Below are 26,053 nucleotides of genomic sequence, written 5' to 3'. Positions count from 1 at the left end.
GATTTTTTTTTCTTTTAAGTTTCTAAATAGCCAATTCGGTGTAAACAAGTAAGAGTAACCATAATACATATCATTCAGTCAGGTACACCTGCCTCACTTCCAGAGGAACGTGAATCAGCATTTAAGTTAACCTTCACTTCAGCTGTTAACTTGGCCTCTGTGACCTTTCTTAATATGAGTAGCAGCCGCCAGCCCACAGCTGTGGCCAATGCAGTATTATCTAACACTTTTTCCCGTTCCAATGTCAGTCACTATCTCCACAACAGACTTAGAGGTTGCCTATGAGTTCTCCATACTGTCCTAGTGGCCCCTAAGAGAGGTCAGCCTCCGCAGGAGTCCTCCATAACCTTCAGAATTACACCCAGTGACTCCTGGGCCCCACGTGTAAGTGGACAGCCCCTGTGAACTCTCCATTCCTTGTCTTTATTTCCAGACATCTCAGGGCTCTCGGGAGTTTCCTTGGTCTCCTGGTTGCTCCAGCAATTTTGGGGCTGCATCCAGCAGGCCTATAAGCCCTGTACTTGCCCATCCTCAAGACCAAAGAAAGAGCCCAAAGTTAGCAACAGACATCAGTGGTTTCATGGGTGGGGGATCTTACACCTCTAAGCAAGGCCCTGGAGCTGAGACAGGAGGGAAAGGAGGACACAAACGCTAGGTAATTGAAGAAGGGCACAGCTATAGAGATGCGAGAAAGACCAGCCCGAACCAGCCGAACAAAGATGGCTTTGGGAAGAGCAGCACAGGTGTTGACCTTGAGCTCAGGATACCTTCACTGTAGCAGCAAACATCACCCCCCCCACACACACACACCTGGTTCTTATGCCACAGCAGTTCCGAGAGGGACCATAAAAAGCCAAGAAGTTGGCAGTGGCCTCATTTTTTTTTTTTTCCAGAAACCTTCACTGTTCCACAAAACAGCAAGAATATTCCTCCCACTCATTAGTGTGTACAATCACTTAGCCCGCAAAACCCGCTATCAATTGCAGGGCCCACTCTCAGTTTCAGAGACAGTCCGTGTTCCACCCATGGAAGGTGTATCCCTCTAAATAAACTTACCTTCGCTTTTCCTTGGCTGGCTCTTGAATTCTTTCCCCCGTGTTGTGAAGCCAAGAACCCTCCCTTGGCGGTCAGTCCATCTTAAGGATGCCTGCAGGTCCCGGGACATGACAGCTCCCACTCCAGCCACACAGCAACAACACTCCACAGTGCCAGGCAGGCAGCAGACAGGACAGGACAGCTCCTGGAGGGAGCGGGAGCTTACCAGTTATAGGGGGAATTGACATCGGGTTGGCTCATTGGTTACCAGGGAAACTGGCCGAGGGGCACGCCTCTCACCACCTCGTTGATCAGCAATCAGGTGGAGATGTTCTGATGGATGGTGGATGGATCAGGTGGATGATGTTCTAAAGGTTAGAACAATCACTAACTGGGGTAGGGGTAAGTATGTAGGAAGGTCAGTGGTGTGAGTAAGTTGTAGATGAAGTAAGCACTCGTCCGGCAAGGGATGTACAGAGAGTGACAGAAGAGCCATCTCAGGGTGGAGGGTCTGATCATACACCAGTACATAGAATACTCTTAATGTTTGCTTTTATTCTTACATGGAACACCCTTAATCAATGTTTGCTTTTATTCTTACAATTTTAGTTTTATCAAAAATGTCATTTTAGGCAGAGAAGAAGGCAATATGGGATCACACCTGGAAAACAGTCTTCTTCCATGTCCTTTAAGTGACTCTACACAGAAACCTATTCATGAAATCAACTCTGACAACATTTAATGTGCTTAATGCCATGAATGCCGCCTCCTGACAACAGAAGGTAGAAGGAATCATCCTGTTCTGCTTTTTGGTCTATCTGTGCTTCTCAGTGTAATCCACTCTATTCTGAGGTTTTGGATTTATATACACATCACAGCCACAGGCATGCAGGAGTATATTTTTAGATCACTCTCTGAAAATGGAGCATCCACACTTTTAAAAATAAACTTGCACAGAGCTAAAGCTGGAATCAATGAGGGTGTGGGGGGTGGTGGTGGACAACCTTGCCTTCTTGTCTTCACTGACAACCACATTTTACTCTCCCAATGTGGATTTCAGGAGATACTTTCATTTTCCAACCTAGAATGAGGGCTGTGGATCTGAGCAACTGACAGGGGTGGAGTTTGCTGTTGAGAAATTGATTTCCAACTCCCCCTGGAAATTTGGCTCCTGATAAACGTTCTTGAAAACTTTTAGGATGTGCATGCATATTTCAAGGGCCTCTTAAGTGAAATCAATCTCATCACAGCAGACCCTCTTTATGCTGTGAGATCCGCAAGTACTCCTCATGGTGAACACAGTGAACTGCTGTGCAGGGACTTCTCAAAACATGGGGAGAACAAACCTTTGTTCCCCATACTGCTTTTTCCTTTCTGTGCATCCAAACAGCCCAGGAGGATGTTCTCAAAGCTGATTACTGTTGCCAGGGCAACTCAAGATTGATCCTTCACTCTAGTAAGCTCAACTGATCTCCCTGAGGATTGAAGAGTGTGGTTGGTGACAGCTGTTTGGGTGGGCGGGGAGGCTGTTTTGTTTTGTTTTTATCATTAGCACTATCTGTTCCCAGCTCCAGAGAGTCAAACTTTAAGCTCTGGAGAAATTCTCAATTTGATAATGACTGTAGATGGACTGAAAAGAAGAGGCCTCTGGGATTACAGGGGAAGACCTCACTGGAAGAAACTTAACTTCCCAGGATGGGGATAAGGAGAGGAGTTGGGAAGAAAAGAGAGAGATGGAAAACAATTGTTGTTCGGCTGCTAAAGGGCCAAGAAGCCAATCCTTCCATCCATTTGCCACCTAGGAAGATGTAGAAAGGTAGGAGAGGAGAGATGGGTGCTGCTGAGAAGATCAATTGGAGTTCCCCAAAAATATGAAAGAGAAGTGGTTCTTTTCACTGAGTATCTTGGAAAAAGCCTTAAGGCAGACAGAACAAGGAAATGTGTTAGTACCCCTGTCCCAGAATTAATGGCATTGCCCGTGTCACAAATTTCTTATCTCCCAGCTTAGACTCAGAGATGATCACACCCTGATGGAGATTTAGTTTGTGCTTTCAGGACAGCAGTCACTGTCACATCTTTATATATTATTGTGCTTCAAAGCCCTCCAAGAGCCTGTTTCTATTACTCCAGCCTGCCTTCAAGAAGGAAAAAAAAAATATCGAGGGAACAGATTGTGAAGCGTTCCAGAGAGAAGAGATTTGGCAAGTCATCCTATTTAAAAAATGTGTTATCAAAAATACTCATTTGCCTTTCACCTATTCATTGTTTTCTGATGAGCAGGGGTGGAAGGAACTCCAGCTTCACGATCAGATTTCCAGGGATGAAAGCCCAGGCTCCAGTATTAATACTCTAAACAGTTTACTGAACCTCAATGAGCCTCCACTTTGATTTTTATCACTCCTAAAATGGGAAGCATGTCATTGTTAGAAAAAGCTTATGATGAGAATTAAATGTTAAGTGCTCGGCCAGTTACAAGCAATTAGAAAAATCCCTATTATTTTCTGTTAGATCTAGCAACTCCCAAACATGAAACTTTTGTGTTTAGAGGACGAAATAACAGACTCCTGAACTATTTGAAAGGGTTGACTCCATGCAGGCTTGGGAATTGTTTTCAAATTCAGAAGAGAAAATGTTATTTTATTGGTACCACTTAAATAGCGTTGCTGTTTCCTTTAAGAGACGAAATTGGCCTGGGCCCACATCGCATGCATATTTCATCTGCAGTCCCCACATATGTGTGTTTTGCTCAGCAAGCAGCACATATGGAACAACTCTTTATGGAAAAGAAGAGTGATGTCATCTGCCTAGCAATAGCAGGATATGAACCCACACTCCCACAGTGCGGCTGGAGATCCACAGCTACCAGTGTACTCTGAGGAAAGGATGCTATTTGGATGTTTCCGGAGTTGAAAGCTTTGATTTTCTTATGAGAAGTCCCTGGGAGGGTGGAATCTGATTTCCACAAAGAGAAATGGGTTTGTGGGGCCAGAAATAGTTTATTCTTCAGGATGCCTAAGGAACACACTCAAAGAGTCTCATATTTCAGAACAGAAAAGTGGAAAATAGAGCAAATGTATTCCATTCCCTTTTATGTTGAAGAAAACAGTCCCTCTGTCCCTTCAAGAGCTCTGGTCCCAGGGAATTTGTTTCAACTTGCTGCTCAGTCTGCATTCTTCTGGCATTGCTGAATAGATTAGCTCTAAAGAGGACTTTAATGCTCCTCTGGTGATTTAAGTTGTTTTAAACAAGGATTTCAGGATGGCAGTGATGAAAGGAACTTAGATATTTGGGCGTGTTCTCTCCTTGAGGAAATCTGTTTGTTTTTCTTTCTTAGAGCAAATAATGAAAAAAAATTAAACTTTATTCATGAAACTGTACTGGGATGGCTTAAATTCCATTCTTTGTACTAAGGTACAAAGGTACAATGCTCTTCATGAGCACTGACCTCCCTATAGAAAGAACCTGCCTGGTTGCTTGGAATTCAGGCTTCAGTGTGTTAAGAACTAATCCCTATAAGCTTGTAGGAAGTGCCACACTGAGAGGTCCGCTTGGTGTAGCTGGAGGGTCAACTGGTGATCCTAGGATTGATTTCATCCAGAAGATGGGTTTCATTGGGTAGAGATTTTACAAACCATTTGAATTGGAATGCCTTCAGCCAAGGATATATAATTCTTTTTCTCTTTGGGCACTAGCTCTCCCTAACAAAATGACCACTGGCTTTGGAATAATGTGAAATCACCTGTCCAGTTTCTAAAGCCATTTGAGTCTGAGACTCTGGGATTGGATAGGACATCCAACAAAATGTAAGTGGGATATGAATTCCTGTTCAAAGTCCACCGCGTCCTCACTACGATCATATACCCACACCCTCAGCTTCTGTTTCTCTATTATTGGTTGTCTGCTATGCTGCTTCCTGTCCTCACTCTGGGGTCCAGGCTCAACAACTACTATTTGGACATAGGTTCATTGAAGAACAGAAAAAGAACAAGGCAGAATGACCAGCTTCTCTTAAAACTGATAAATTAGGAGATTGGAATTGAGAGATATACACTACTATAAGAGGAGAGTGAAAAATCTGGCATAAAACTCAACCGTCAAAAAACTAAGATCATGGCATCCTGTCCCATCATTTTATGGCAAATAGACAGGGAAAAAGTGGAGACTGACAGATTTTATTTTCTTGGACTCCATAATCACTGCAGATGGTGACTGCAGCCATGAAATTTAAAGACACTTGCTCCTTGGAAGAAAGGCTATGACAAACCTAGACAGCATATGAAAAAGTAGAGACATTACGTTGCCAACAAAGGTCTGTCTTGTCAAATCTATGGTTTTTCCAGTAGTCATGTAAGGATGTGCTCATTGGACCATCAGGAAGGCTGAGCACTGAAGAATTCATGCTTTCAAACTGTGGTGCTAGAGAAGACTCTTGAGAGTCTCTTGGACAGTAAGGAGATCAAACCAGTCAATCCTAAAAGAAATCAGTCCTGAATATTCATTGGAAGGACTGATACTGTAGCTGAAGCTCTAATACTTTGGTTACCTGATGCAAAGAGCTGACTCATTGGAAAAGACCCTGATGCTGGGAAAGATTGAGGGCAAGAGGAGAAGTGGGTGGCAGTGGATAAGATAGTTAGAAAGCATCACTGACTCAATGGACATGAGTTTGAGCTAGCTGCAGGAGATCATGAAGGACAGAGAAGCCTGGCATGCTGCAGTCCATGGGGTAGCAAGGAGTCAGACATGACTTAGCTACTGAACAACAATAACACTACTATATATATGTATATATATATATAATAGATAAACAACAAGGACTTATTATATATCACAGGAAACTATATTCAATTCTTGAAATAACCTATAATGGAAAAGAATCTGAAATATATATATATGTATATACACACACGCACACACATATATTCTTGTATTTATATATACGTATAGCTGAATCACTTTGCTGTACACCTGAAACATTGTCAATCAGCTATACATGCCACATCCTGTTATATCTAATTGGCCAAAGTCATGTGCTTAAGCCTGACTTTCTAGGAGGGAGCAGATATCATCTTTCCACAAGAAAGGGCAGGGAATATTTTGAATCATATGTAACTAACTTAATAAAAATACTTGTGAGCTTAGCAAAATCTAAGTAGATTGAAAAGGGAGGACGCCACTTTCCATCAATTAGAAAGTGGAAGTGATATGAGAAAATGATAAAGAATAAAAATTCTGTTGTTTATGCATGTCCAATATCCATTCCACCTTCTAACTGATAACAGAATCTTATTTCCCTTTTGGAAACTATTATATTTCCTCTTTTGCAGTTCTAGTGAAACTACTACTTCATATATCCTTCCTCTGCTAGCCATATACATCTAGGCATATGAATCATAGTAACCAAACTCAATCATCTTGGATATTTGCGGTAGACACAGAGATGCTCCTCCCAGATTTCCCTTCAAAGAAGGACTTGCTTCCCAGCTATGGAGAGTGATGTAACCAGACAACCTCAGTTATCAGAAACTTCAAGGTCTACCTTTACTGTAGAGAGTCCCCATGCCCAAGGTCCTGCCTTTCCCTGGGCAGGTCTTATATGGAACAAGTTGGGATTACAAAGACCTGGCCATTTCTGCTCAACTCAGATTGTAATGAGAACTATATACTTATTCCAAATCTTCCCCTGGGTTGGCTTAGGCTTTTTTGGATCTGCATTGCAGACAAATTCTTTCTCTGTCCAAATTGACTTGCACCCTCTTCCCTTAGCAGGTATTGATCCCTAATAAAAAGCTGTGAAGGGCTTCCTAGGTGGCAAAGTGGTAAAGAATTTGCCTGCCAATGCAGGAGACACAGGAGACTAGACACGGGTTCAATTCCTGGGTTGAGAAGATCCCCTGGAGAAGGAAATGGCAACCTGCTACAGTATTCTTTACCTGGAAAATTCCATGATCAGAGGAGGCTGGCATGCTACAGTCCATGGTGTCACAAAGAGCTGGACATGACTGAGCACACACGCATGTATGTGTGCCTGTAAAAAATACCCGTGACTCAACTCTATCTCAGTATTTGTTCCTGGCAAACTCAACCTATGACAGCTAATGTAGCAGAGAAATAGAGAACCCTGCATCAGCAATTCTATGCCCTTACTATAAATAAAATTTATTTATAATACCAACAGACTTTTGGTCAGAGCCAGTCCAAGGGCACCACCTAATAGGAAGATGGGTAAGAAATACCATATTGAAGATGAAATGTTTGGGGAGCATTTCTCTGGCAGCCACTCCTTCCAAAGGTACAGCTTCTGTCCTGTTAGCTATCATACATCTCCCAGATATATTCCTATTTTATTAAGTTAGTCAAGCTCTTTCCTATAGGAAGATTTAGTATTAACTCCCTTTTCAATAAAGCTGGATAATAAAGATAAGATATTAAACATTAATAGGATGGGAGAAGGTGTTATTTTTATCTTTATAGGATGAGGGAAATATTAGTTTTATTGGCTGAGATGCTGTACCTTGTTACAGCAAAACTTGAAAACTAAAACAAACAAAAAAATGGCATTGGTTGAATATATAGGGGAGTGACAAAAATGGTTGATGGAATGAGGTCTTGGAACGGGTGAAAAAGGTTAGCAGTTATATAACAACAAAGAAAAGGAGAATACATTTTCCTCTGAGAATCTGGTGAAGAAGAAAGACCATAAAGAACATAAACATGGGTGAATAATGAAGCATTGAGGAGACTTTTTAAGAACATGAGTAAACCATTTTAGGTCAATGATTTCAACTCATATATGTCTTTAAAAGTTTGAGGAACCCCAAAAGCACCTAGTTTCTATGAATAATCTGTCATAGTAATTTTATAAGTTGACCGATATAAACACTTTAAAAAATATTATTGTTATAGTGCTCCTTTTAAATTGGACATGGTTTAGTGTTAGTGATTAAAAGCAACGGTTCTGGACCCAGAATATCTGAGTTGAATTTGGCATCACAGTTTCCTAGTGTGACATTGACTGAGTTAATTTTTAAGTTCATTGAAGAATGTTAGTAACTTCTTCACCCATAAAATGGAAATGGTAATAGTATTCAACCTTAGTATTATTATGAGGATGAAAGGAAATACTGAAGAGGATTAAAAGAGGAAAAACTGCCTTTTTTCTCATCAGCAAAATGAGAATAGTGATAGTACAGTATCTAACTTATGACTATAGGATTAAATCGTAAGAGCTGAAATACATAAAACACATATAAAGAGCAGGGACTGGCACTTAATAGTGCTTAACAAATATAAGTTATTATTATCATCATTATATCCTTTAATATAACAATTTCCAACTAATAGAAAGTATTCTGTAAAAATAAACACTTTTATTTTTTACCAATGTCTTCTTATCAAGGAAGCTAGAAAGTAACATAAGGGATATTTCAAGGAAGATATATTTATACTTTTAGAATTCTGATTTTAGGGTCTTCAGTCTTCATTTTTTTTAGGATTTGTCTTTTTATATTTTAAATACCAAAGAATCAAAATACATAGAGTCTCATCACATCTAGGTGGTAGTTTTACTATCTCTGCCCTGAAATTTTTCTAGCTTCTATTTCACTGTTTGATAATTTGTATATTACATATTTTATGTTACTACTCTGCTTCTACAAGTCAGTTATGAAACTTGCTTATATTCTGCACAATCAATTTTCTAAACAATTGGCCTTTACAAAAGTTTTGTACTTTATGGTTTTATGCCACATTAACTTTATAAGATGTCATTTTACATTTATTAAAAAGAGATGTTTCTCTTTGTCAACAGCCTTAAAAACATCTCTTTGGGACATGTGTTTTCTCTTGAGGGCTGCTGACATACCCAGGTGGCTCACTGTCATAAGACAATGACATTAATAAATTTTATTTCTTTGCACTGTCATCCCTTCAGTAAGATGTAACCTCTGCATAAGTGACATTCATGAGACTATCAACCTCCTTCTGAACCTAGAATTTATTATTCTTGTATTCAGTACAGATCCACAGCACTGATGTGGTACATAGTACATAATAGCTGTTTAATAAAAAAATTATTAGAAGATCATAAAGAGATAGATCCCATTACTATGACTCAACTGGCAGTTTTGCAAGACAAACTTTATTTACCAAAATGGTCTGAAATTGCTTTCTCTTATTATTTCATAGTCAAGTTATAAATTTTACAAATAAGGAAATTGATAGGATTTAAATAGTGTGCAACATTGCTTTATAACTTTACTCTCTAAATTTATTTTTAAAATTTAATGAAGTTGAGTTTTCTACTTACAAAATCAATATATGGACTTCTATTCCCTGTTAAATTTTAAAATCTATTGGTAGACAATTTTCCCCATAATAACAATTAGAAAAATGGATAAATTATAAATGTTATACTTTTTTAATCACTGAAGAGCTTTGTGCACATAAAAGGTCTAGAAGAATTAATCTAAACAGGGAAAAAATCCATTTCACTTGGTGGAATTTAAGGAGTATTTTACTCACTGGGAATATTTGCAGAATCTGAGCATAGTTAAAAGATCAGATCCTTCATATGCAGAATACCAGAGAGGAAGCTAATATTTGATAACCATTCAGACTCATGTGGGAAATTAGAATCTAGAGGAGTTACCAATGATAAGTTTGTTTTCCCAAAGAGAGAAACAGTACTCTAAGCCAAAATTCTGCTAGAAGTTTGGGTCTTTAATAAAACACAGGAAAGTTCTTGCCTTTAAGAGATTTGTAACCAGAGGTAAAGTGAATCTGCCTAGGGCTGCAAACCAATCTTGACCTAGCTTGCTTGCTAAATAAATCAACGTGGCTCATGATTCTGCCTACTAGAGGAAAGAAATACCATCTGGGGAAAAGTAACACCATCTTTAGTCCTTACAGTCCTTTACAGAAGGGTTGAACATCAATAAAACTAGTTTGAAATATAAAGGAGAAAAGTAGAACTCATAATCAATAGAAAAAATAGCCAATAAAAACAGATTAGTATATTACTCATTAGAAATGCTTTAAAGTAAATACACACATATTTTTTAAATGAGGCAAATATGAATCAATAGGTAACTGTAAAAAAGAGATGCAATGTTTAAAATAAACCAAATGGATATTCTAAAACGAAATATATAATATCATAAATTAAGAACTCATTATTTGTAACAGCAGAAAAGACAATTAGTGAATATGTAGAAAGATCAATAGGAGTTATTTAAACCAAAGTAGAGAGAGAAAAATGAAGAAATCTGAACAGATTACAATAGAATCATGGGAAACTGTAAAATATGCTAACAAACATATAACTGGAATCTCTGAAGGAAAGGAGAAAGGAGAAGCAATATTGAAAAGCTACTGATAAATTTACAAAACTGATGAAAGATAAAACTTAGAGATTCAAGAAGACATATTGACATAATAATTGAATTTCTGGAGACTAAGGACAAAGATTTTTAAAGTTATGATAGAAAAAGGCACATGGTCTTCAACTGTCAGACAACTTTCAAATAGTAACTATGAAAAACAGAAGATACTGGAATAGCATCTTTAAAGAGCTGAAAGAAAAACAAAAACTGAAATTCTATATTCAACAAAAACATGATTAAAAATGAAGGTGAAATGGCAGCATTGGAAGTATACTGGTTAGCATAGCTGCCTTCCAAAAAGTGAAGATGAAATTAAAATGTTTTCAGATGCGTTTCAGAGAGTGTATTGGCATTGGGCTCACACGGTAACACATTCTAAAGCAAGTTTTTCATACTGAAGGAAAATCATATAAAAACATGAAATTTCAGGAAAAAATGAAAACATGAGAAGGGATGAATATTGGATAACTATAAAATATTACAGTTGTTAAGCAATAAAAACAATGTACTTTGGGTGTTATAACTATGTATAAATAAAATAAATTGAAATAAGAAAATGGAATAAATGGATTAAATTGTAAGGATCTTGCAAGAATTGGTAGAGAGCTAATTTAAGGTAGGCTGCAATAAGTTAAGAACATAAAATCAAAGTATCACTACAAATAACACAAATGTATAAGTAAAACTGAATAAAAGGAAAAAAACCCCAGAATGCTAATGTTTCTTGACTAATCCTAAAAATAGAAAAGGAAGAACAAGGAAACAAGCCACAGTTTGAACAGTTAGAAAGCAAATATTAAAATAGCAGACTTAAGTTGATCTCAGTAAAGCTATGTAATGACCCAATGGAAATGCAAAGTTATCACACTAAGAAAAATAAACATATGCATTCAAGAATCAAGTATATGTTTAGGAGAGATACACTTGACCTTTAACAACACAGATTAAATGTAAAATAATAACAATGATAGTAATATATAGCATGCAAACACTAACCAAACAAAAGCTGATATGACTGTATTAGTATCAGAGAAAACAGATATTGATGAATGTGTTAAAGAAATAGGAATCTTTTTTAAAGAAAAAGGAAACAGTCAATATGAAGTCATAATAAGCCCAAATATATATGTGCCTAAATAGTTCAAGATACATATAAAAAACAGAATTAATTGGAAAGGCAGACAAAATATCAATTATTTCTGTAGAGTCTAAAATATACTTTTTAAAGAGCAAACCAAAAGTCATATGGGAGAGAGAATATTTATTTAAAAACCCTCTTAACTAATTTGAACTAATTGACATTATGCCCCAACACTACAACCAAAAAACTGTAGAATACACAGTATTTTCAAATGTTTTTGGAATATTTACCAAAACAGGCATTATACTAAGGAAAAAAGCAAATCCACATAAATTTCAAAAGATTGAATTCGTACAGTGACCACAATGGAATTAATCAATACATAAATAACAATATGACTAGAAAATCCCCAAATCTCACAAATTGAAACTGCAATTAAAAATCTTCTCCCAAACAAGCAAAGTAACATACCAAAGTAGGAAAGGGAAACTTCTGGCCTAAATTATTTCATTAGCATATTCCTACAAGCATTTTCAAGAAAAATAATGTCTTACACAAATCTTTCAGATAGTGGTGAACAGGAACACTCTAACATATTGTGAAAACAGTCTGATCCTATACCAAAAGCAGAAAAGGGTAAGTAAAAAAAGAAATAAAATTATAAGCCTAGGTTACTGATAAATTATAAGTAAAATCCTAAACAAAATATTAGCAGATCATATTTGGAGATGTAGTAAAAAAATCACGGCCAAGTGGGATTTATCCTGGGATCATAATGTGGATTTATCTTTCAAAAAATTAATCAAGATAGTTAATACATTATCAAAACAGGGGAGAAAAAGCACATGATATGATTATACATAATAAAGTGATAAAATTTGAGACTCTTTCAAGATAAAATTCTCAGAAATGAGGACTGCAAAAGAGTTTCTTCTCAAAGTCCGGGATTATTATAACAGTTAAATGTGTTGGCCCAAGCCAGGCTGAGTTTGAATTATGGCTTATCCATTTACTAAGTGTGCCTTGTGCAAATTACCTAATCTTTTTCTCAGTTCCTGCATTCAAACAATGACAACAGTATTATTTTTGTCATCAGAATTAAATTAACTTAAGCAAAATATTTATAAGAATACTTGCACACGTGTGCTTAGTCACTCAGTCAGGTCTGACTCTTTGCAACCCCATGGACTGTAGTCCACCAGGCTCCTCTGTCCATGGGATTCTTCTGGCAAGGATACTGGAGTAGGTAGCCATTCCCCTCTCCAGGGGATCTTCCTGACTCAGGGATTGAACTTGGATCTCCTGCCTTGCACATAGATTCTTTACCATCTGAGCCACCATGGAAGCCCTCAAGAATGCTTGGTCCATGATAAGTGCACTGTAGACAATAGCTATTACAATTAGTGATGCTATTTCTACACTGTCAGCACTTAGAATGTTACCTACAACATAGTAGATGTTAAATGAGTGTTTTCTAAATGAATGAATAAATAAGTGAGCCTATATACTAAGAGTCCAGCATATTGGTAAGTGCAGAGAAGACTATAAGCCTCTATCTCTACCCATTTTTATCACTCCTTATGACTGCTGTAGACAATATGATTTGAGGGCATCTGAAGAAACAAATCATCTCTGCCCAGGTGGATTTCGATCTGGAGAGTTGTGAGAAGACAGAGAGATGCTTGGCACCTTCTGGTGAGATGATCAGAAGGACTGAAAAAAACGGCTTGAAGAATGTGTTTGAAAAGGGGAAAAGAAAGAGAGGAAGAGAGATTAAAAGCCAGGAAACAGGTTAATTTTTTCTGTGTGGATTTTCAGATGATACCACTCTATGGGCAGAAAGCGAAGAGAAACTAAAGAGCCTCTTGATGAGGGTAAAGGAGAAGAGTGAAAGAGCTGGCTTAAGTCTAAATATTAAAAAAAACACACACACACAAAAACCAAAAACTAAAATCATGGCATCCGGCCCCATTACTGCATGGCAAATAGAAGGGGAAAACGTGGAAGTAGTGACAGATTTCCTCTTCTTGGGCTCCAAAATCACTGAATGGTGACTGCAGCCATGAAATCAGAAGACGATTGCTTCTTGGCAAGAAAGCAATGACAAACCTAGACAGTGTGTTGAAGAGCAGAGACATTACTCTGCCGACAAATGTCCAGATAGTCAAGGCTGTGGTCTTCCCATTGATCGCGTATGGTTGTGAGAGCTGGACCATAAAGAAGGCAGAACGCCCCAAAATTGATCCCTTCAAACTGTGATGCTGGAGAAGACTCCTGAAAGTCTCTCCTTGGACAGCAAGGAGATCAAACCAGTCAATGTTAAGGGAGATCAACCCCGAATATTCACTGGAAGGAATGATGATGAAGCTGAGGCTCCAGTATTTTGGTCATCTGATGTGAACAGACGACTTATTGGTAAAGTCCCTGATGCCGGGAAAAATTGAGGGCAGAAGAAGAGAATGTCAGAAGACGAGATGGCTGGATGGCATCACTGATGCAATGAACATAAACTTGGGCAAACTCCAGGAGGTGGTGAGGGACAGGGAGGCCTGGCCTGCTGCAGTCCATGAGGTCACAAAGAATTGGACATCACCAGGTGACCAAACAACTCTCGGTGTGGCACTGTGCAGTCATTTAATACTCTCATTTACTCCATCATATTGAAATTATTTATATTCTATTTGTTCCCAGTAGATGGTGAGCTCCTTATGGAAAAATTCATGTCTAATCCATCTTTTGTATTCTGTGTTTCACATAGTTATGCCACATAGCTGCCTTTGGTAAATGTTTTTTGAAAGAAACTAAACTTTGAGCCTCTAGTCTTCATTCCTGAGGAATGCCTCCTTGCTCACCTTTAGAAATTATACTAAATGAGAGAGTATATATTGAAGACCCTTAAACATCCCATGGGCTACAGAATGTGTGTTGCTAACAGTAGGTTTATAAGAAATAGCAAACATGAATACATACATAAAACACTTCAGAGTTTACAAAGTGTTTTTCATATCCATTGCCTAATCTAATCTAGCTGACATACAGACTTATAGAAAGGTATCATGCTAATTTCTCAGAAGATACAGTTTGAATCTACATTTTAACCATAAAAATATGCTTTATATTCATTTAGGGATAAATGTTCTCAAATGAATTTTACAGTAATTCTTACATAATAAAGTAATGTTTTTCTTTTATAAAGTTTGAATATTTGCATACTGAAAACTTTCATTTACCTTGGTCTGAAAGTAATATATGTATATACGTGCGTGTGTGTATATGCGTGTGTCTCAGCTTGAGAGGCCCTTCAGATGTAGTACGTTTCTGGTTTAATAATTATGAAATACATTTGTTTTTAAGAGCTTAAAATAAAAATTGAGAGTGAGTGTGAATTTAGGAGTTTAGACAGACTTGTATCACATTTCTCATTTCTTTTATGATCCTGTGAAGGATCAGGTAAGGATCAGTATCCTTACCTATGAAAGCTAGAGAAAAATTGCATACAGCTCCTAGAGTTATTTTGAAAATTAATTAAATAATGCTTAAAAGGTATTTGGCTTTGAACTTGGCAAATAAAAGGTGTCCAGCAAGTAATAGCTTTTTTCTGTTTTGCATCATTAATGTGAAAGTATTAGATAAGTTCATTGCTATTATTAAAATATTTTTGACTTAATAATATTAAATGTAGGGAGCATTTTTGTTGTCTGGGTCTTTTGTTAGAGAAATCACTGACAAAGCTTTGGTATGATTTTCTGGCCACTGAACGATTCATAAATGAGTCCAGCTTAGGTTCCAGTAAATTTCAGGATCTTGATCCAGTCTGTGGTCCCAACTTGTATTTATTTCCCACATCTGCTATAACAAATCATCACAAAAATTTAGTGGCATAAAACAACAAAATGTTTTACCATATAGTTCTGGAAGTAAAAAGTCTGAAATGGGTCTCCCTGGACTAAAATTGAGGTTTCCCACAACTGTGTTCCTTTCCGGAGGCCTTGCAGGAAATTCATTCTCTTGCCTTTTCAGCTACTAGAGAGTGCCCACACTCCTTGACCTGTGGCCCCTTCCATCTTCAAAGACAGCAATGTTGCATTTCTGTGTGCTTTTCTTTCATAGTTACCTCTCCCACTTACTTTCTTTTCGGTCTCCCTTTTCCACTTTTAGGCACCCTTGTAATTACATTGGTTGGCCATGTCTAGATAATTGATAATATTCTTCCTATTTAACGTCATTTTATTAGCAACCTAATTCCACCTGCATTTAATTTCCTTTGACTAAGTAACTCCAATACTTTGGCCACCTCATGCGAAGAGTTGACTCATTGGAAGAGACCCTAATGCTGGGTAGGATTGGGGGCGGGAGGAGAAGGGGACGACAAAGGATGAGATGATTGGATGGCATCACCAACTTGAAGGACATGGGTTTGGGTAGACTCCAGGAGTTGGTGATGGACAGAGAGGCCTGGCATGCTGCAATTCATGGGGTTGCAAAGAGTCGGACAAGACTGAGCGACTGAACTGAACTGAAGTAATCTAATATATTCATAGTTTCCAAGGTTTAGGAAATGGACGTCTCTGGAGGGGGTGGGGAGGGCATTATCTTCCCTATGACATAGCTCCAAATAATAGTAGGTTAGAGGATAAGGATCTGCTCCAAATCTGAATTTAGGAAAGAGGCAGGATTTGATTCTGATTTTGAGGTCTGAACTGAGTTTTGAAACTTTAATGGCTCCTGTATTTACATGGCACTGTGTACCTATCAGTTTGGAGTTTCAGACACACCTAGCCCACAAAATTATCTTTGTTTCTGGTACTGTCATGTGAGACCAGGAAATCCAGTCCAGCTTGAGATGACAATAGGGATTGATGACAGTTTAAAGTCTATGTCTTTTTTTTTTTCTTCTTGTCTCCTGTGTTTTTCTTCTTTTCTGAAACCCACTGAAGAACATTCAGTGTTTACAGCATCCTTCAAATTTTCACATCAAATTTCCTAGAAAGTGAGGAGAGCTCAGTAGTGGAATGAAAATATCAGAGGATTTAGTGGCTATGAACTGACCCTGGGGCTTCTCAGGCAGTGCTAGTGGTAATGAAATTGTCTGCCAATGCAGGAGACACTAGAGACATGGGTTTGATCTCTGGGTCAGGAAGATCCCCTGGAGGAGGGCATGGCAATCCACTCCAGTATTCTTTCCTGGATAATTCCATGGACAAAGGAGCCTGGCACTTTGCAGAGTTGGGCACGACTGAAGCGACTTATCACGCATGCACATACATACTCCCTTGACAGAGGTAGAAGCTATGATCTGGGATTGTGCAAGACACAACCATCCCTGGGTTATCCTACCCAGACATGAGAGTATGAATAATCATATATTAGGGGTCTCCTCTTTGCCAAGTGCTTTACAGGTAGCATATCTAAGTATCATCACCATAATTTTGAAGCAAATAAAACTGAATTTTAAAGAGAATTAATAACTTGTCAAAGAATATTCACCTTAAAGTTAGGAGGATCTGGAGTCAAATCACAGTCTCTTATTCAAAAAGCAGAGATTTTCTAGCTCCTCCAAGCCTCTTTCTTGCACATGCCTATGCTCATCACACCAGCCTGCCTTTCTAATTAGAATGTGAACTCTTGCTGATCTGAATCACATCTGTTTCATATGTTTCTAGCACCCAGCCTTGTGCCTGATGTGTAGTCAGGGTTCAGCAATGTTTGCTTATTTTATGAAGGTATAATTTAGTTAGGACACTGTATGGGTGTGTTAACTACAGCAGGCTACAGAAAACCCCATAACCAGTTGAGGCCATAGCAAGGCAAAATCGACTTAGGAACTTGTGGAAATTTGGCCAGGGACTTCTTCTTTCCCTCCAGGAGTCATTTACATGGTATTTGACTTGGCTTTCTGAGATGTATTAATCAATCCTCCAAACTCCACTCAGGGCTCCATGCCATTCAGTTGTAATCAACTAGTATTTACCTACTGAGATACTTAGAAGGGCAAAATGGAAAATGCAGCCTTTCAATGGAGTGCTTTAATTTAACCCCTCCCATTCAATTTCATCTAAAGCCATCTCAAGTTGTGGAGAAGCACCACCTGTCCTAAAGGAGATACACTTAAAGCTAACTAACACAACACATATTTGTGGAGCTACTTATACCTACTTAGTGCCAAATGCTACGCTTGCACTAGGAATGGTTGAATATTAAAGACCTAATAGGACTTCCCTGGTGGTCCAGTGGTTAAAGATCCACCTGCCAATGAAGGGGACATAGGTTTGATTCCTGGTCTGGGAAGATTCCACACGCTACAGGGAAACTAAGCCTGTTCCACACAATAATTGAGACAGGTCTCTAGAGCCCATGAGCTGCAGCTACTGAAGCCCTCATGCGTGGAGCCCACGCTCTGCAACAAGAGAAGCTGCTGCAATGAGAAGCCCACTCACCACCACCATGAGTAGCCCCTGCTCGTGAAAGCTCATGGGCAGCAACAAAGATCCAGCCCAGTGTTCCACACACAGAGGCTAAAGCCTCTAGAATTGTTAGTTTGCTAAGACTTTTCCTTTTTTGGATGACTTTTGAATATCCTGGAATATTTTTAATCATTTGAGGCTAAAAGAGTGTGTTGACAAATTATCCCCAACATAGCCAGACCAGGAAAACAAAAGGATCATATAAACACTCGAAGAAATCAGACTCCATCATCATGCCTAAGAAATGTGACAAATATGCTAGCTATTCAAAATAATTTTTTTTTTAAAGCAGTTTTTGATTCACAACAAAATTTAGGGACTGGTACAGAGATTTCCCATACGACCCCTTCCACTATACTTGTAGTCTCTCTCATTGTCAACATCTCCCACTACGGTGGTACATTTGTTATAATTGATTAGCCTACTCTGACACATCATAATCACCTAAAGTCCTTAGATCACATGAGGATTTTTTCTCAGTGTTTCATATTCTATGGGTTTAGACAAAAGTATAATAGCATATATCCTTCAATATATTATCATGTACAGTATTTTCACTGCCCTAAAAATCCTCTCTGCTACACCTGTTCATCATCCCCTTGTCAACCACTGATTTTTTTAAAAGATCATCACAGTTTTGCCTTTTCATTTACTTAGAACCATATAGTATGTTACCTTCTCAGACTGACTTCTTTCACTTAATAAAATGCATTTAAGTGTTTTCCATGTTTTTTCTGGAGAAGGAAATGGCAACCCACTCCAGGATCTTGCCTGGAGAATCCCAGGGATGGCAGAGACTGGTGGGCTGCCATCTATGGGGTCACACAGAGTCGGACACGACTGAAGTGACTTAGCAGCATGTTTTTTCGTGGATTAATTGGTCATTTCTTTCTAGTACAGAATAATATTTCATTGCTATATATTCATTCATCTATAACATCTTGCTTGCTTCCAAGATTTGGCAATTGTGAATAAAGCTGCTATAAACATGACAGTGTAGGTTTTCCTGTGGACACAAGTTTTCAACTCATTTAGTTAAATATCAAGAAGTGCCATTGCTTGATCATATGGTAACTGTATGTTTAGTTTTGTAAGAAACTGACAAACTCTATTCCAAAGTGGCTGTGCCATTTTGCATCCCACCAGTACTGAATGAAATTTCTTGTTACTCCATATGCTTGTCAGCATTTGGTGTTGTCAATGTTCTGAATTTTGGCAATTCTAATAGGTGTATGGGGCTTCACTTGTGGCTCAGTGATAAAGAACCTACCTGCCAATACAGGAGACTTGACTTTGATCCCTGGGTCAAGAAGATCCCCTTGACCTTCTAGGTAGGAAATGGCAACGGACTCCAGTATTCTTGTCTGGGAAGTCCCAAGGACAGAGGAGCCTAGTGGTCTATAGAACATGGGGTCACAAAAGAATCGGATATAACTGAGAACTTCCAGATGTTCAAGCTGGTTTCAGAAAAGGCAGAGGAACAAAAGATCACATTGCCAGCATCTGTTGGAACATAGAAAAAGCAAGAGGATTCCAGAAAAATGTACTTCTGCTTCACTGACAACACTAAAGCTTTGACTGTGTGGATCACAACAAATTGTCAAAAATTCTTAAAGAGATGGGAATACCAGACCATCTTACCTGCCTCCTAAGAAATCTGTATATAGGTCAAGAAGCAATAGTTAGAACTGGACATGGAACAACAGACTGGCTCCAAATTGGGAAAGGAGTACATTGAGGCTGTATATTGTCACCCTGCTTATTTAGCTTATATGTAGAGCAGAGTACATCATGTGAAATGCTAGATTGGATGAAGCACAAGCTGGAATCAAGATTGCTGGGAGAAATATCAATAACCTCAAATATGCAGATGACATCATCCTTATAGGAGAAAGTGAAGAAGAACTAAAGAGCCTCTTGATAAAAGTGAAAGAGGAGAGTGAAAAAGCCAGCTTAAAACTCAACATTCAGAAAATGAAGATCATGGCATCTGATCCCATCACTTCATGGCAAATAGATAGGGCTACAATGGAAACAGTGAGAGACTTCATTTTCTTGGGCTCCAAAATCACTGGAGATGATGACTGCAGCCATGAAATTAAAAGACACTTGCTCCTTGGAAGAAAAGCTATGACCAACCTAAACAGTATATCAAAAAGCTGAGACATTACTTTGCCGACAAAGGTCTGTCTAGTCAAAGCCATGGTTTTTCCAGTAGTCATGTATGGATGTGAGAGTTGGACCATAACAAAATCTGAGCACCAAAAAATTGATGCTTTAAACTGTGGTGTTGGAGGAGACTCTTGAGAGTCCCTTGGACTGCAAGGAGATCCAACCAGTCAATCCTAAAGGAAATCAGTCTTGAATATTCATTGGAAGAACTGATGCTGAAGCTGAAGCTCCAGTACTTTGGCCATGGATGCAAAGAACTGACCCATTGGAAAAGACCCTGGTGCTGGGAAAGAATGAAGGTGGGAGAAGGGGATGACAGAGGATGAGATGGCTGGATAGCATCACCAACTCGATGGACATGAGTTTGAGCAGGCTCCAGGATTTGGGGATGGGCAGGGAAGCCTGGCGTGTTGCAGTCCATGAGATTGCAAAGAGTTAGACATGACTGAGTGACTGAACTTATAGCGACTAAACAACAATAGCTGTATAGTGGTAGCCCACTGTTGTTTTAGTTTGCATTTCACTGATGACATATGATGTGGAGAATTTTTACATGTGCTTATTTGCCATCTATATCAAATTTGTGGGTGGAGAGTTCTTCATATCTCTATACCCTTTATCATCCTTTTAGTGTCCCTGTGATCTATAGTAATGTTTCCTCTTTTATTTTTAAAATGAGCAATTCATGTTCTCTCTCTCATTTTAGTAAACCTTACTAGAGGCTTATTGATTGGAGATATAGCTTTTGGATTGGTGATTTTCTCTACTGATTTTCTGTTTTCCATTTCATTGATATCTGCTCTAAATCTTCCTATTTTTCTTCTGCTTACTTTGGATTTAATTTGTTGTATTTTTTCTAGTTTCCTGAGGTGGAAACTTTATTAATTTAGATATTTCTTCTTTTCTAATATATGCATGCAATGCTATAAATTTCCCTTTGCTAAGTTGCTTCAGTCGTGTCCGACTCTGTGCGACCCCATAGACGGCTGCCCACCAGGCTCCCCCATCCCTGGGATTCTCCAGGCAAGAATACTGGAGTGGGTTGCCATTTCCTTCTCCAATGCATGAAAGTGAGAAGTGAAAGTGAAGTCACTCAGTCGTGTCTGACTCTTAGCAACCCCATGGACTGCAGCCTACCAGGCTCCTCCGTCCATGGGATTTTCCAGGCAAGAGTACTGGAGTGGGGTGCCATTGCCTTCTCCGAAATTTCCCTTTAAGCACTGTTTTTGCTGCATCCCACAAATTTTGATAAGTTGTATTTCATTTGATTAAAAAACATTTTAAAATTTCTCTTGAGATTTTGTCAATTCATGTAATTAGTCAGAAATCTATTATTTAATTCCCATGTATTGGGGGATTTTACATGTATCTTTCTGTTATTTATTTGCAGTTGATTTCATTTTGGTCTAAGTGCAGTTACTGTATTATTTATATTATTTTAGATTTACTAAGAAGTGTTTTATGGTTCAGAATGTGGTTTGTCTTGGTAAATGATTCATATGAACTGAAAACAATGTGGTATTGTATAAAATAGTTTATGGGTGTCAATTATATCTAGTAGATTGATAGTATTTTGAGGTCAACTGTGCCTTTACTGATTTTCTGCCTACTGGATATGTCCCTTTTTGATAGAAGGATGCTGAACTCTACAACTATAAAAGTGGATTCATCTATCTTTCCTTGCAGTTTTATCAGCTCTTGCCTCACAATGGCAACCCACTCCACTATTCTTGCCTGGAGAATCCCAGGGGCGGAGGAGCCTGGTGGGCTGCCATCTATGGGGTCATACATAGTCGGACACGGCTGAAGCGGCTTAGCAGCCTCACATAGTTTGACTCTTTCTTGTTCTTCATACATATGTTAAGAATTGTTATATATTGTCAGAGAATTGACACTCAAAATCCGTGTACAAGGACACTAGTAGAAATAATAACTGCTAGAATTTGAAAAACTGTATAGCTAGATTTCTCTACATTTTATAACTTTGGATAAACTGTGTTTTCTTTTTCATTTAGTTGAAAATATGTTTAAAATATTTGCATCCTGCATCATATCAATCTTTGTAACCTTAAACGTGGGGCTTAAGATTTCTACTTAGAGAGGTAAGTCCTCGAAGAGCATTTGCTTCTAACATAGAACACGATAATCATAATTAAAAGTCTGATCCAAGATGTAGCTTCCTTCACTGATACATTGTTTCAATTTAGGAGGACGTGTCTTTGCAATTCTTCATTTGCATACATGTTCTTCAGTGTTAGGTTGACACTATGGAAAGCATGCAGTTCTGGAAGCCCTTAAATTAGCTATCTCTTGCACTAAAGAAAGTCTCTTCAATATATTTTCAATTTTTAATTTAGAACTTACTCTTTAATTGTGAGATAAGTTGCCCTTGATTGCTTCAAAGCATCCACATATTGAAAAAATTGTGTACCTACTGGCATAACTTTTACACTTTACTAATATTATTTCTCTATTTGCCAATGGGCTGTCAGATAATTATTGTGAAAGGAATATTTGTTATAGCTGAACAAGGTGTGGTAAAATTCCAAGATTTCCTCGCTACAGATGTTCTTTGCCAGTGTCTCCTAAGTCTTGGTAATCAGAACATACCACAACAAAAAATTAATTTTTCTGTTCCTGACAGGCAATTAAGAAATGCATCAATTCCTAGGCATAAAATCTGAGACAAGACATTTTAAGGCAAAGTCAGGAGACAGTGCCCAAGATCCAGCAAGGATTCATGAGCTATTTTATTCACTTATTCATGTATTCAGTGAACATGTTTTGAGCATAAACAATTTATCAGATGTTCAACAAAAGAGAGAGATTCACAGTGTGTCTTCAGTGCTGTTCACTTACATTAGTTCCCTCAATTTTCACAGCAACCCAGTGAGGCAGATATTTCCCTTCATTCTATTTTGCAGGTGAAGAAGCTGAGCTACCCTGGAACTGAGAATGCAAATATGATGCACCTATAGTAGAAAATTAATTTCTGATTTTACTCAGAATCATTGCAACAAAGCTCCTATGTTCAGGGCATTGTCCCAGGCTCTCTCTTCCTCTTGCTTTGGCCAAGACTCCCTTTTTCTCCAGCCTAAGTCCTTTGAATTTTGATTGACTTTTCTAATCTTACTGAGTTTTGATTGAGTTTTTCCTAGCATGCTGCTTCTATTATGATCCTCTCAATTCGAAATAATACATCCAGTGCGAAAATGACACTCCATCCTTTGGTTGTGTTTAAGGTCAGAGAAATTGCACCTGGCCCAGACTTAGTGAGCTCCTAGTTTGCTAAAAGGTGATCCTGGGCATAGATACATAATCACACAGCAGGGAATCTACAAATATTAGCTTTCTTTCTTACTTGCTTAAAATTATCCAACAATATGGCAGAGCAGTTTTAGGGACCTGTTTCTGTCTGAATCTAGACTGTATGTCTATTTGGCAATACCATGCTTCATTTCTTATATAACAAGAAATAAAAAGATGTGCATATTAAAAAGCAGAGACATTACTTTGCCAACAAAGGTCCGTCTAGTCAAGGCTATGGTTTTTCCAGTACTCATGTATGGATGTGAGAGTTGGACTATAAAGAAAACTGAGCACCGAAGAATTGATGCTTTTGAACTGTGGTGTTGGAGAAGACTCTTGAGAGTCCCTTGGACTGCAGGGAGATCCAACCAGTCCATCCTAAAGGAGATCAGTCTTGGGTGATCATTGGAAGGACTGATGTTGAAGCTGAAACTCCAATACTTTGGCCACCTGATGCAAAGAGCTGACTCATTGGAAAAGACCCTGATGCTGGGAAGGATTGAGGGCAGGAGGAGAAGGGGACGACAGAGGATGAGATGGCTGGATGGCATCACCTACTCGATGGACATGGGTTTTGGTGAACTTAGGGACTTAGTGATGGACAGTGCTGCGGTTCATGGGGTCGCAAAGTCGGACACCACTGAGCAACTGAATTGAACTGAACTGAAAAAGATGTGCAGGATATAGTTCCTATCTCTAAAAGTAGGAGAATTGATTTGATGAGGGAGGTGGGGAGAGTGCCATATGCTTGCCAGAAAATTAATGCGTTAATTGATGCTTTCAACTGTGGTGCTGGAGAAGACTCTTGAGAGTTCCTTGGTCAGCAAGGAGATCAAGCTAGTCAGTCCTAAAGGAAATCAACCCTGAATATTCAATAGAAGGACTGATGCTTAAGCTGAAGTTCCAATACTTCAGTCACCTGATGTGAAGAGCCAACTCATTGGAAAAGACCCTATGCTGGGAATGATTGAGGGCAGGAGGAGAAGGGAGCCATAGAGATGGATGAATGGCGTCATCGACTCAATGGACATGAGTTTGAACAAACTCCCGGAGAGAGTGAAGGACAGGGAAGCCTGGCGTGCTGCAGTCTATGGAGTCACAAAGATTCAGACATGACTAACAACAATAAAATAATGCCATATACACTGAATGCTCAATTAGAATACAGGTTCTTAGAATAATTAGAGTCAGAAGAGCCAGATGTCACAGAAAATTGACCAGATCAGAAAAAAGCTTCCCAGAGTGGCTCAGAGGTTTGAACTGGGCCCTGAAGAATAATGTCCTAGGTTACTAATGGGAAACTGGATAATTTAGTCAATTCTCTTTATCTCGACCACCACAGTTTTTACCAGTTTGGCCAAAAAGTTCATTCAGGCTTTCCATATCACGGAAAAACCCAAATGAACTTTTTGGCCAGTCTCATAGATTATTTTTAACTCCTCTTGTCCACACATATCATTTTGTCCTGTCTGAGATATAATCTTGTTATTGAAACCCAAGTTGTGTGCCCAATGCATAGAAAGGCCAAACAATACCAAAACATCAGAGTCTGGAACAGAGAAAGGTATATTGAGGACCCTGCAAGGAGATGGTGGCTCATGTCTTAAAAACCCCAAACTCCCCAAAACTCTCCGCAAAGCTCTTTTCTGAGTAAGGTGAGAGAGGGGTGTGTGAGTTGTTGGCAAACATTTTAGGTGTCACAGTTTTTGTTCTTGAGTTCAGGCCATGGTCAGGACCTTTTTCCTGTAAATCTCCATCCGGTGAAATTCTCCATTCTGAAAAGAAAGGGCCATGTCCCCAGGCACAACTTTCCCCCTCTGAGGTCCAGTCCTGGTTAAGAGAAGGCAGATCTCAGCTGGCGGCTCCCTCAGGGCCAGGCCCCAGACCCTGAACTGCCATCCATGGTTGCAAGGAACCAGATACCCAGGATCGAGCTGGCCCTCAGGCTCCTCAGGCTGCCCAAATGGGGGAGGGGAGGGCCCAGGTCCCACAGACTGCGACCAATGCAGATGGCTGATGCCATGAGGTTGCAGAGGCCGGGATGAGGGAGAGGTTCATTCATTACTGCCTCAAGACCTGGGCCCAGCCAGTGGGTGGCCTTGGCGAGGACTCTGGAGCCCTGTGGGACACAGCCCCCAGCCTCTTTCCTGGGCCCCCAGATCACCTGCTGGCCTGAGACCAGGTGAGTTGGAGGCCCCTAGGCAGAAGGCAGGGATCTGTCTCTTATCTCACTCTCCGCCTGACAACCATCACTCCACCAACCGCTGGCTGAATGGTCAGCTAATGGCCGCTCACTGACAGTTGCTCACCTGGGGGCGGAGCCCACTGTGGTGCCAACCAATGACTGAGTAGGACCACTAACGGTTACTCACTGACAGTTGCTTGCTTGGGGAAGGGGCCCGCTGTGGCACCCAATGGTTTAGTGACCATTAGCGACTTCACTTTCACTTTTCACTTTCATGCATTGGAGAAGGAAATGGCAGCCCACTCCAGTGTTCTTGCCTGGAGAATCCCAGGGACGGGGGAGCCTGGTGGGCTGCCGTCTATGGGGTCGCACAGAGTCGGACACGACTGAAGTGACTTAGCAGCAGTGGTCTCATGGTAATCGC

At 39.3% G+C, this 26,053-nt stretch overlaps 2 long non-coding RNA genes across 2 annotated transcripts; both read right to left on the bottom strand.

Moving 5' to 3' along the window:
• Positions 1-422: 422 nt before the first annotated feature.
• LOC145511202 (uncharacterized) lies at positions 423-5,263 on the bottom strand. Its single transcript, XR_014057629.1, has 2 exons — positions 1,057-5,263; positions 423-530 (listed from the first exon to the last, which is right to left on the bottom strand). It is a non-coding gene; the product is annotated as an uncharacterized LOC145511202 (long non-coding RNA).
• A 19,731-nt stretch (positions 5,264-24,994) lies between these two features.
• On the bottom strand, positions 24,995-25,768 carry LOC145511201 (uncharacterized). Its single transcript, XR_014057628.1, has 2 exons — positions 25,609-25,768; positions 24,995-25,274 (listed from the first exon to the last, which is right to left on the bottom strand). It is a non-coding gene; the product is annotated as an uncharacterized LOC145511201 (long non-coding RNA).
• Between the last annotated feature and the right edge of the window lie 285 nt (positions 25,769-26,053).

This window comes from Giraffa tippelskirchi, chromosome 6 (assembly GCF_054371585.1).
Source record: "Giraffa tippelskirchi isolate mGirTip1 chromosome 6, T2T-mGirTip1v1.2.pri, whole genome shotgun sequence".
In the NCBI taxonomy this organism is placed as follows: domain Eukaryota; kingdom Metazoa; phylum Chordata; class Mammalia; order Artiodactyla; family Giraffidae; genus Giraffa; species Giraffa tippelskirchi.
Note: the sequence above shows the minus strand (reverse complement) of the source record. Positions and strands in the feature narration are given on the sequence as shown.